Source organism: Polypterus senegalus, chromosome 6, assembly GCF_016835505.1.
Source record: "Polypterus senegalus isolate Bchr_013 chromosome 6, ASM1683550v1, whole genome shotgun sequence".
Taxonomy (NCBI): Eukaryota; Metazoa; Chordata; class Cladistia; order Polypteriformes; family Polypteridae; genus Polypterus; species Polypterus senegalus.
In genome coordinates this window covers 149,672,128-149,682,735 of record NC_053159.1, presented here as the reverse complement: position 1 = coordinate 149,682,735, position 10,608 = coordinate 149,672,128, and the positions used below count along the sequence as shown (strand labels likewise).

At 35.8% G+C, this 10,608-nt stretch overlaps 1 protein-coding gene across 2 annotated transcripts in view; it reads left to right on the top strand.

The window, feature by feature from the left end:
- The first annotated feature begins 2,865 nt into the window (after positions 1 to 2,865).
- Positions 2,866 to 10,608, top strand: part of spopla (speckle type BTB/POZ protein like a) — a 110,802-nt gene continuing 103,059 nt past the window's right edge. For both annotated transcript variants that reach the window (XM_039757375.1, XM_039757374.1), the window contains exons 1-2: positions 2,866 to 3,089; positions 5,305 to 5,483. The gene's annotated coding sequence lies outside the window, so the exon portion shown is untranslated. The remainder of the gene's footprint in view (positions 3,090 to 5,304; positions 5,484 to 10,608) is intronic.

Here is a 10,608-nt window from a genome sequence, read left to right as displayed (position 1 = left end):
AACTGGGCAGGTTAAATTTACCCCTCAGCACAAGAATATACCTTTGACTTGTGTTCTTGTCACTCGATTGCATGTCATGCACATCCTTAATCTATCCCTCACTAGCTGTCACAGGACATCAGGAGCACATGCGTGCACAATGATACCAACCACACCAGGCATAAATAAGTTTCTGTATAATTCTGCTGTTGGTGACAAGGGTTTAGCTGCTGAGAAATGCTCATATATATATATTGTACATATAGGATAGCGAGATACAAAGAACATTTAACTTTGTTAAATATTAAAACATTCATCACTGGAAAGCTACATTTTACTCCTCCCATTATAACCCTACCTAATACAGTTCAGGGCCACAGAGGTAAGAGACAAATCACCATTGCATAAAATTCCACTTTGTCTCATGTGGGAAAAAGAAAGAGCAGACAGTTAGTGTAATATGCATGTCATTTGGATATGGACATGGACAGTCATCCAAACTGTTAGGGCATGTAAAATGTGGCAAAACCCTTGGTCGAACAACCTGAGGTGCTGTGTTGCATAAGAAGTGCACGAACCACCTTTCTTCGAGGACCAGAGGTCTGAGAGTTTCCTAATCTATTACACTGTAATATAGCATAGTATAATTCTTTACTTGTCTTGCATGTGTCCAGTGTTTATGTTCATGTTGTAACATGGCCCTGGTGAACCATTGACATTTACATTTAGTTGATAAGCAGATGCTTTTATCCAAAGCAACTTACAAAAGAAGTCAACATAATCAAGTAAACATCAGTTTGGGGGGACTGTCTGAGAACAATTGTTAAAGGCCAAGGTTACAAAGTTGATCATCACAAGGGAAGAGTTCAGCACAAAATATAAGCGTGTTACTATACCTAGATTATACAAAATGGCAATTGGTTAGACAGAAATTCACAGAACAACAGAGTTGTTCACATTAATGGAGTCAGAATTTCAAATGGATGTAGATAACGTCTGCCATCACCTAGGAGCTACAGATGAAATGGCTCTGGACTGAGATTTGATACCATGCAGATGAGGCCTCACTAAATGTCATTCATCAGTAGACCTGAATGTTCAATAAGGAGCATAGGACCTCATAAGCATATCCATACATAGGTACTGACCTGTTGACTACATTGTAGGTATAACTTAATACATGCCACTGCAGGAAGTCACTGTAGTGATCTGAAAAGGGGAGTAACAGGTGCCCACCACTGCATTTTGAATCATCTGCAGTGGCTTGGTGAGAGATGCAAGTACTCCTGGCAGCAAAGAGTTACAGTAGTAGTAGTCTAAACATGATAAACCCAACCAGGAGTTGTGTTGTATGCTCAGTTACATATGTCTGATCTTGTGCAGAGTGAACATGCAAGACCAAGAGACTGTAGCAACATGGTCACTGAAGAGCAGCTGGTCATTGATCACCACCCGAAGGTTGCGTGTTAGTGATAATGAACCAAGCTGAGCAGAGATGGGGTGCTGAACAAACACATCAGCTGAGATAATGAAGTCTGTCTTTATCAGGTTGACTTGGAGAGTTTGAGACATGTAGAGATTCTAGTTGATACTGTGTGGTCCTCTGGAGGAAATGACAGGTACAGATGTGTATCATCAGCATAGTACCAATAAGAGAAACCTAGGGACTCTATAATAGGTACTAGTGAGGAGGTGTATATGGAGAACTGGAGTGGGCTCAGCACGGATCACTGGGGCACCACAATGCTTGCCTGGCAAACCCCAGAAATATCTCTATGCTAGGACACACTGTAGGATCTACTCAAGATGTAGGACCCAAATCACTAAAAGGCAGTCCAAGTGATGGCAAGGTCAAAGAGGATGGCAAGGAGAATCTGGTGGTTGAATGACAGTAACTGTACTATCTGCACAATCAGGTAATCCAACTGAAACTAAGCATGTTTATGCCCAGGAGACCATCTAGGAAAAAAACTTTGCTTGCTGCTAGAACAGGTGTTGGTGAGGCCAGTAGGGGGTGCTTACCCTGTGATCTGTTTGTGGATCCCAAGCCTTAGTGCAATGGCAAGTACACAGTGCTGTAAAAATAGATGCAAACTTTGGATGAGACAAAAAGCTATGGTCCTAACCCTCTGTGGTCATAAAAGTTCCTTGGGTATCTTTCAAAAAAGAGTAAGGGGTCATTCTGCCCTCTAATCAACCCCAGTTCCTCTGGCTAACTGTGGTGGTAATGTTTGGTGAGCATACTTTTGCATACAGAAATGGCTGTTGTCTCATCATCCAGGTGGATACAATATACTGAAATACTGTGCATGGATGATATGACAATAAAGCGACTTGATTTAAAAAAAAATCCTTGCATGAACTGTTGTTTTTCGGCAGGGGGTCTGGAAAGATTTGATGTTACGTGGCAACAATAAATTCTGAGAGTTTAGCACAAGTAAAACTGAATGGATGTGTTCATGTGGAATTCCCTCATTACACCTTTTTTCTGCACCTGTACTTGTAATTTATAAAAAATAGTAAAATGCCAAACACGGATCTACGTATGTATTACCTATACATTTTTTTTTACTGTTACTTGAGAGATGGGTATTAGTTTAAACAGGAGCGATCAGTATTACTAATTTTTCACAATAAAATGAATTATCGCGTTGTCTTATGGTGGGCTTGAAGCATTTCAAAATCCGAACAAGCTTTGAAACGGCTATCATTGCTGATTATATAACTTGACATTATTCTTGTTGTAATTTTCTTAAATTTTATGCTCCGCGTTTCTTTTTCAGCGTATCAAGACTGGACTTTCTTTCACTTCGATCAGGCAACAGGATGAACCCAAGTAGCAACAAAAAAGCAGGAAGTTTTTCCTGAAGCCCTGACCACCGCGCATGCGCACTACGGCGTGCAAGGAAACCAGCGTCTCTCTTGCCGTTATGGGTACAGAGGGTGTTTTGAAGAGAAAATCTAGATACTCGTAGCACAAAGGGAGCTAGAGAAACAGGGGAAGGGATTTGGAGTTGTTTTGACACAGTAATTTAGTTGAATAAAAGGTTAGGGAAACAGAAAAGAACAGATGTTTGGGGGTGTACCCCAAGAGGAAGAGTGGAGGAAAGGTTCGTATTTTTTTTCATTTTGTTTTCCTTTCCTTTTATTTTGATACTTGAGAAGGTGGACCAAAAAGCAGCTTAACATACAGGGTTAATAATATCCCGACCCAGGCCACTTAGTGTTTAAATAAAGTGGCGTTTTAAAATAATATAATGCCATAAAGTATTTACTTTCTCGAACTTGGTGGACATTCGTCTTGGATATCGAACTGGCTCCACGTTTGGGGCCGGTGAGAGGACCTTAGGCCGAGCCAACTGATTTCCCCTTCCTCTCAGTGTCACAGTGGTTTGGTGCAGCCCCGGGACCTCCGTTTCGAGATTCTTTTAACTGCTCCCAGGCCGGTAAAAGCGTTGCACTTGACGCGTGTTTGATTGAATATTTTTAAATGTCACTTTTGATTGAAATAAACAAGAATATATTGTCTAATGCCGACCGATCTAATCTGTTTCAACTCATTTTAGACCTTTCGTTTTCGTGAAGCCGGCTTATTTCTGACGATGTGTGTGAATTCTAAGAATAAACCCTTTTGATTTAATTTAAATTTAGGGACACCGATTACGCAGTCATGGTGCACTTACTGCCTTGTTTACTTTTTGAAGAGTAGGAGTGCTCTTGTGTTTAAGCAAGGCACGGATACGTGATATGAAAATAGGCCGCAAGATTAGATTATTTAAGGTGAAATACGCTAAACTATATCATTTTATGTGTTGTTTTAACTACTTTATTGTTTATAGTGTATGATATGAGTTCTGGTATAGTTTCCTTAATGTCCTAGGGAGGACTTGCGATGATGTAACTAACACACTGCTTAGTGCTTTGTGATGCTTAGCGTGGGGCCAAGTTATCATATCAGTTTATTTAGTTACGGGAGACCTTTTGGAATTTGACATACACGATTAATTGTACGTTACACCTTCCCTCTTTTGAAATAAATACATTTATATAGCATGCCACAAGATAGTCGTGTTTTGGCATCCTTTCAAAATGTGTTCATAAAACGACACTGAAATTTTGAACGGACTCTGTTAGTATTAGGTCCTATAAATCTTAAAAAAGTTAAAATAAAAAAATCTTAAAAAGTAAATAGACTTTGGTTGCTGTAAGATGACAGAGTTTTTTGGTTTTATTTTTCATTAATAAGCAATTCATTTGTTTTAATCCAGGGAAATGTTTTAGTCGGACATTTCCAGGCTCGCACTTTCAGAATTTGAATATTACAGTAGAACACCTGTTTTGATTTGTATTATAAACCTTTAAATGTTATTTACTTTCTTTTGACATAGTTTATTTCAAATATACTTATTCAGTTGCCTTGGGCTGCAAGTCAAATGAATACCTTGCAGCCTTTAAAGACACCCTTCTGTTGTTCAAACCTATAGTAGATGAATTGATGGCCTGAACTTACACAACTTCCTAAGAAATGGTTTTGTATCAGGCCTCCATTATACTGTGCCAAATGTTTATTGTTACTAAACCAAAAACAGGAGCTTAAATAATTAGTAGCTAAAGTGATTGGGTTAGTGTATTTCATTTTGTATGCTCGATTTTTGTTTCTGGTTGCAAACTGTATAAATAATATCTAGATATATTTAAATTCTTGTAGTAGTAAACACACAAAAACAACTCACATGAAAGTAGGTCTTTGAAATATTAACATTTGTTTAATATCTTTTAAATATTGTTTGTTTTCCTACATTTACATATGTTGAACCACCAGTATTTCTCTTTGTGATGTACAAAAGCATTCCTGATGTGAAAAAAATAATATAAACAAAATAAAAATAAGTAAATCTATCCAGTTTCCCTTTTCCAGTTCTTTTGCAATCTTTTGTGTGTATATGCAGTTTTACTAATTTGAAAATTTGTTTTGATGCACCCACTTCTTCCATAAAGTACAGTTTACTTGATGTATATTTCTTACACTGTGTTCTAAAATTCCTTATTTTATAATCAAATTTTTTTTTTATTGTAATTCATTTGAGTTTAGATTGTTTGATATCTACATAATTACTTATGCAAATATAAAGAATCCTTGCTCTTTCTGCATATCCAAACTTTTTGTTGACCCTAAACTAAACTTCTCTTACCATATATTGATGCTGGACTGATTCTGCAGAAAGCAAATGCTGAACATGATAGTTAAGAAGATCATTGTAGGTGGTATTTACATTCAAAGTAGTCTGTTGTGTTCATCTGTATATTTATTTTTATTTCTTTAAGTGAAAAAGCCAGTTATTGTAGTGGAGGATGTAGAAAAAATGGATACAGATGAATGCAGTTCACCGTGTTCATTTCACTCCAATTCTTCCTCATCGCCTCAGTTGCCTTCCACAAACTGATCACCGAGTTCCTTTCTCTTGCCACATCCATTCTTGGTGCCACATAGTCTTCTTAAATTAGTAAGTGACTATTTTAATTTTAATACTTGTTTTAGAAAGTCCATACTGTTTTAATTTAGTTATGTTTAATTGTGGATATTTTTTGTAAACAGTAACCTACTGAGAGAGAACAAAACGCTTTTTGCAGTTTCCATTTTACCACAGATGTTTGTTTATTTCATTATTTTATTCATAAGATTGTAAAGGTCTTATTCATTTGTATTTTATATTTAGTTTGACTTTTGTGTGAACCTGTGTTTTTATTTGGAATAAATTAGTATTTCCTCAATGAAAAATACTTGGAATATTCTTTTTTTGGTATTTAAACTTGGTGTTGATCCATTGCAAGGCACACTTATTCAGACTGGCTCTGAGCCAATTTGAAATTGCTAGTTTACTTAGCATAATCATCTTTTAAGATGAGGGAGGAAATCCCACAGGTGTGGAGAATCTGCAAACGCCACACTAGTAGTATGTGGTCCAAGTTGGAAACCCAGTCTTTTGGAGTTGTGATGCCACAATGCTTACACTGCAGTCCCATACTGCTGCCACAATCATGAATAAGCAATAGTTTTAAAATATGGCATATAAAATATAAACCATTGTTTTTTTTCTTTTTTATGCTAGAATATCTTTGAATACTCACAAGAGATTACAATGTTCAACACTGTCAAAATGTATAAGGAGAAATTTTTGAGTCATTCATAACTAAAAATATTCTTAAGTTTACTCAATTAATTACTCTCTTCCATTCTCATAGTAGAAAGTTTTCTAAAACTAAGTTCTTACAAATATATTTACAGTAGACTGTAAACATACACATGACTGAACCAAAAATACTGGTCTGATATCATCGACATATTCATAAACAACAGATACTAAATTTTGTGAATTGTGTTCGCTAGCCATCCAGAAGTAGCAGAGATTTCACATATGTGGGCTACATTGATAAAGAATTGATTAAAATCCTTCACTTTATTTTCATTAGTGATTTAAAACATTCTGGTATATATAATATAAAAAAATGACTTCAATATTCCAAAAAGCATTCTTACATTTTATTTGAAAAAAAAAAAAATTTTAAGGGTTATTTCTGCAAAGATCTTGCACTTTGACTTACAGAGGTCATGCAGAAAGACAGTAACCCCTTGAGGAGTAATAAAGTATATCCAAAAAAAGAACAAACAAACATTTTTTTTATTGGGTGAATTAAAATTTATTTCGTTATACTGGCAAAAACATACAGTCGTACCTTATTTTAATTTAATTTCAAATACTCATGTTGATATGGTTTACTACTGCCCTGTAAACCAACAGTTTGAGATTGACATTACTTTCTTACTCATGGTAAATTTGAGGTTTTTTTTTATCTTTTTCCCCTCAATTATTTTAAGTTATTTCTTAGTCAGATCGATGGTAGTCATTATGTCATCTGTTTATACTTTGTATATAATAATGCTATTTATTATTGTTTCTGTAGCCTTTAGAATCCAATGGATTACATGGTGGTAGGATTGATCTAGCATATGATAACTCCCCTTTCCATTACAAATTATTTTAGGCTGTGTTCACAGTGCAGCTAAAAGTGACTCATGATTTTTGGCTCATACCTGGTTTTTGTTAGACTGTTCAAAATATTTTTGGAGATTTAAATTCAATATGTAGTAGGGCAAGATATTGAATTTTTCATTTAATATTTTAAAAAAAAATTCATCATGCAAAAGCCAAAAAACTTGATGTGCACTACTTCTGATTTTCGACAGCATCTTCTGATAGTTAAATAAAATCTGAGAAATCCACACTGCTCTTTCTAACTGTGACTGTGTCAACTCTGGCCATGTTGCCTGGTGGTGAGTGAGAATAAAAGGGTGCAAAATCAGATTAAGAGTTAAGAACTGGTAGTTTTAGCTCTGTTGTTTGGAAATGGTTAAGTTTTACCTGGGAGGACAGTGCAAGCAGTATGACATATAAAGATGAAACATGTTACTGCATATGAAGAGGCCATCTAGGCATGTGCAGTGCTTGCAGCGTGCCCTCTTATTAAATGAGTTGTCTGCTAGGCATAGTTCCATAAAGTGTTCTTATTCTGTTGCATAGCGTGTGAGCAGACAGAAGGAGATAACCGCTACAGTGACTTACAGTATTGCAAAACACTTTCGCCTATGTAGCTTTCTCTCTAAAAATATACCTAGTTTGTGGTCAGATAACTGCATTATCCAGTAACTTGCACCTAAAGTAATATGTCTGTGAATCATAAGCCCTCATCCATCTATTTCATTAATTTATTGCTCTGGATGTTTTTTCCTTTTATGTGAGTTATTCATTCGTAATATTTCAGTAATGGGGTAAACTGCATTACTGGTCTTTTTTTACTTTTTTATTTACTAAGTGAATTTATCTTACTAATTAAAATAGAGGTGGACATTCCATGTGTATCATGTTTATTTTGCAATAAAATGTATAAATACACTGTTTTTGTGTTGTAATTTGGAGGAAGTCAAAAACAATCATTACTTTTTTGGTTTAAAATTATTAATAGGATAATACAGTTTTAATTAGTGAAATTTTATAATGGCAGATTGTAATAGCAAGATGTCATGTTTATTGGGATTGAAAGTGAAAGTAAAGTTTTGCTGGGTAGTTGCAACCTCTCCTGCCTTCCGCAGATTTTTTTCCTAGCGCTAGCCATATACCTGTTTGTTAGAGTTGTAACGATATGATATTAGGAAAAGTGTTTAAATTTGATACCTAATGGAGTGTATAATGTAACTCAATGAAAAGTGTATATATATATATATATAGTAATTTCATGTGAATTGAAATTAAGAATAGGTGATATGGGCAAAAAATAAAATCTCAATTTTTTTCCGTGATATGGACAATTTTCAATTTTAATCTTTTTTACATGAACTCAAGAAAAAACTGAACTCAAAAATAGTTTCTTTTATTTTGAAACTATATGGAAACAACAATAACAAAAAAGCTATACTTCAGGGGTGTTATAAAAATTAAATATTAAATAATAAATATTAAATAAAACATAAAATGCAGAAAAACAATTTAACAAATAACTGAAATACATTTACATAAAATAAAGCACCATGAGCAGACAATAATGGCATAAATTATAAATAACAAATAAGAATGGTCTTCAGTGTGCTTTTTCCCCCAACATGCAGCCCGTTTGTTTGCGCTAATGTACAGTTAGTGTTAATTAATAATAGCAGCAAATCTAACACCCTCAACCAAAAAGCCTTAATGTTCCTAACAGAGTGGCTCCTCTGTCCTGAAATCATACAGTTGACAATTTTTCAAATGCATTATAAATTTTATAAAATGTTGCATACATGGTAGTTTATTGGTGATTTCATGTTTGTCAAGGTTTGCAATTTTTAACAACTGTACAAAGTAATATTTTGTTATGCAAATCAACTCAAGTGAAACAAAAAACATGCGTTTTCAGAGTTGCCTGCTCTCACGCATCTGGCATGACACTCTGGCTTTCAGACTGTCACACTTGTGCAAGAAATCTTACTGCAAATCTGTATTATTTCATTTTTAAACCTAATATTGGCTACATCAAAAGCGTTGGGGTATTTTGCACTACAGACTATTTACAAGGTAATAAAACTGTTACATACTGTACATGCAAATTTGTGTGCTGACTTCTTACTCCAGAGAGCTGACCAAAGTTGGCAACTCTGTGTTTTATTTGAAATTAACTGTAAAATGCACTGTTTTCAACTGAAGCAGCTTGTAATTCCATTTGCTTTGTTGTTCCAAGAATTATAAAACAAACAGGAGAAAAAAATTACATGACACGTTTTATATCTTTTCGAAATATTAAGACCACCCATATCCAACTGTAATAGTGATTAAAGTGATCAGTTCTTTTGGTATTTGAGGCTTTTATTTTATTACTGGTGTAGGATTATTGAAACCAATAAATAAATGAGCACTAAAATATGTGACAAACACGACTGTGTTATGTGTTTTTTCTGGCGTTTTTGGGGTGACAGCAGTGAGGGTTACTGACTGTCTCATTTTTTTCTTGATTGGCGAGTGAGCAGTATGCTATTGCGATGGCCCATTAACAAAAACGAAAGGTGTTAATTGTGATTGGCAATAGGCCCAGTAGGCTATACAACCCACATACCTATGGAGTTGTGCAGCCTGTGTCCAAAGTACTGAAGGTGAGTCCACTGATTGACTTTCAAAGCCTTGATCATATTTGTTCCAGCATCGTTGGTCATGCAAACCATTTTGTGTTCTGTGAGCTTCCAGGATGCCAGGGTTTCTTTCAGCCCTTGAACTATTATTTCCTCAGTGTGGTCATCGGGGAAGTAGGACGTCTGGAGGCAGATGCTATTTAGTGCCCAGTCCTCATCAATAAAATTAACATTCAGGCTCATGTAAGGCTGCATGGTTCTGTTCGTCCAGAGATCCGTTGTTGCGGAGTAAAGCAATGCTTTTTCCAACTGCATGGTGATTTCCCCCCGTGTTTAATTGTCAAACGGGGCACTGCCAGCTTCGCAAAATATTTGTGGCAGGGCATTCTGTACTTGGGGGTCTATTACTTTTAGCATTCTAACAAACCTAGGCTTTTCTACTGTATAAACAGGCACCATGTCTTTACCGATATTTAATGCAACTGCATCTGTAATGTCCTTCCACCTCTGCCTTGTCTTGTCATATGGTGTGATACTGGAAAATGAGGTAGATAAAGTTGGCAGTTTTGTAAGATCAGTTTTGTTAACGCGATTACAACTAACATCAGAATTTCGGCTTGAAACGCATTGCTCCCATTCCGCTGGATGTCTTTGTTTCAGATGCTGGAACAGATTTGTAGTGCTGCCACTTTTTGTGTTAACATCTTCTCTACAAACCTTGCACTGCACAGTGGTCTATCCTCTCAAACCCAAACCATGTCCATATGACTGAAGTAACATGCCCTTGTTTTGGTATTATTGCGTCGTCTTCATCCATATTTATGCGCTCATTAGTAGCAGCCATTTCTCTTTATTGGTGTTTGTCTGACGCAGGTCGCTGTACATGTGCAGAGCCAGAGGTCTCTGGGAAACCACGCCAACATCCAGTTGTGGTAACTAAGAGAATTACAGGTACAGACTTGTGTAGAAGGACTTGT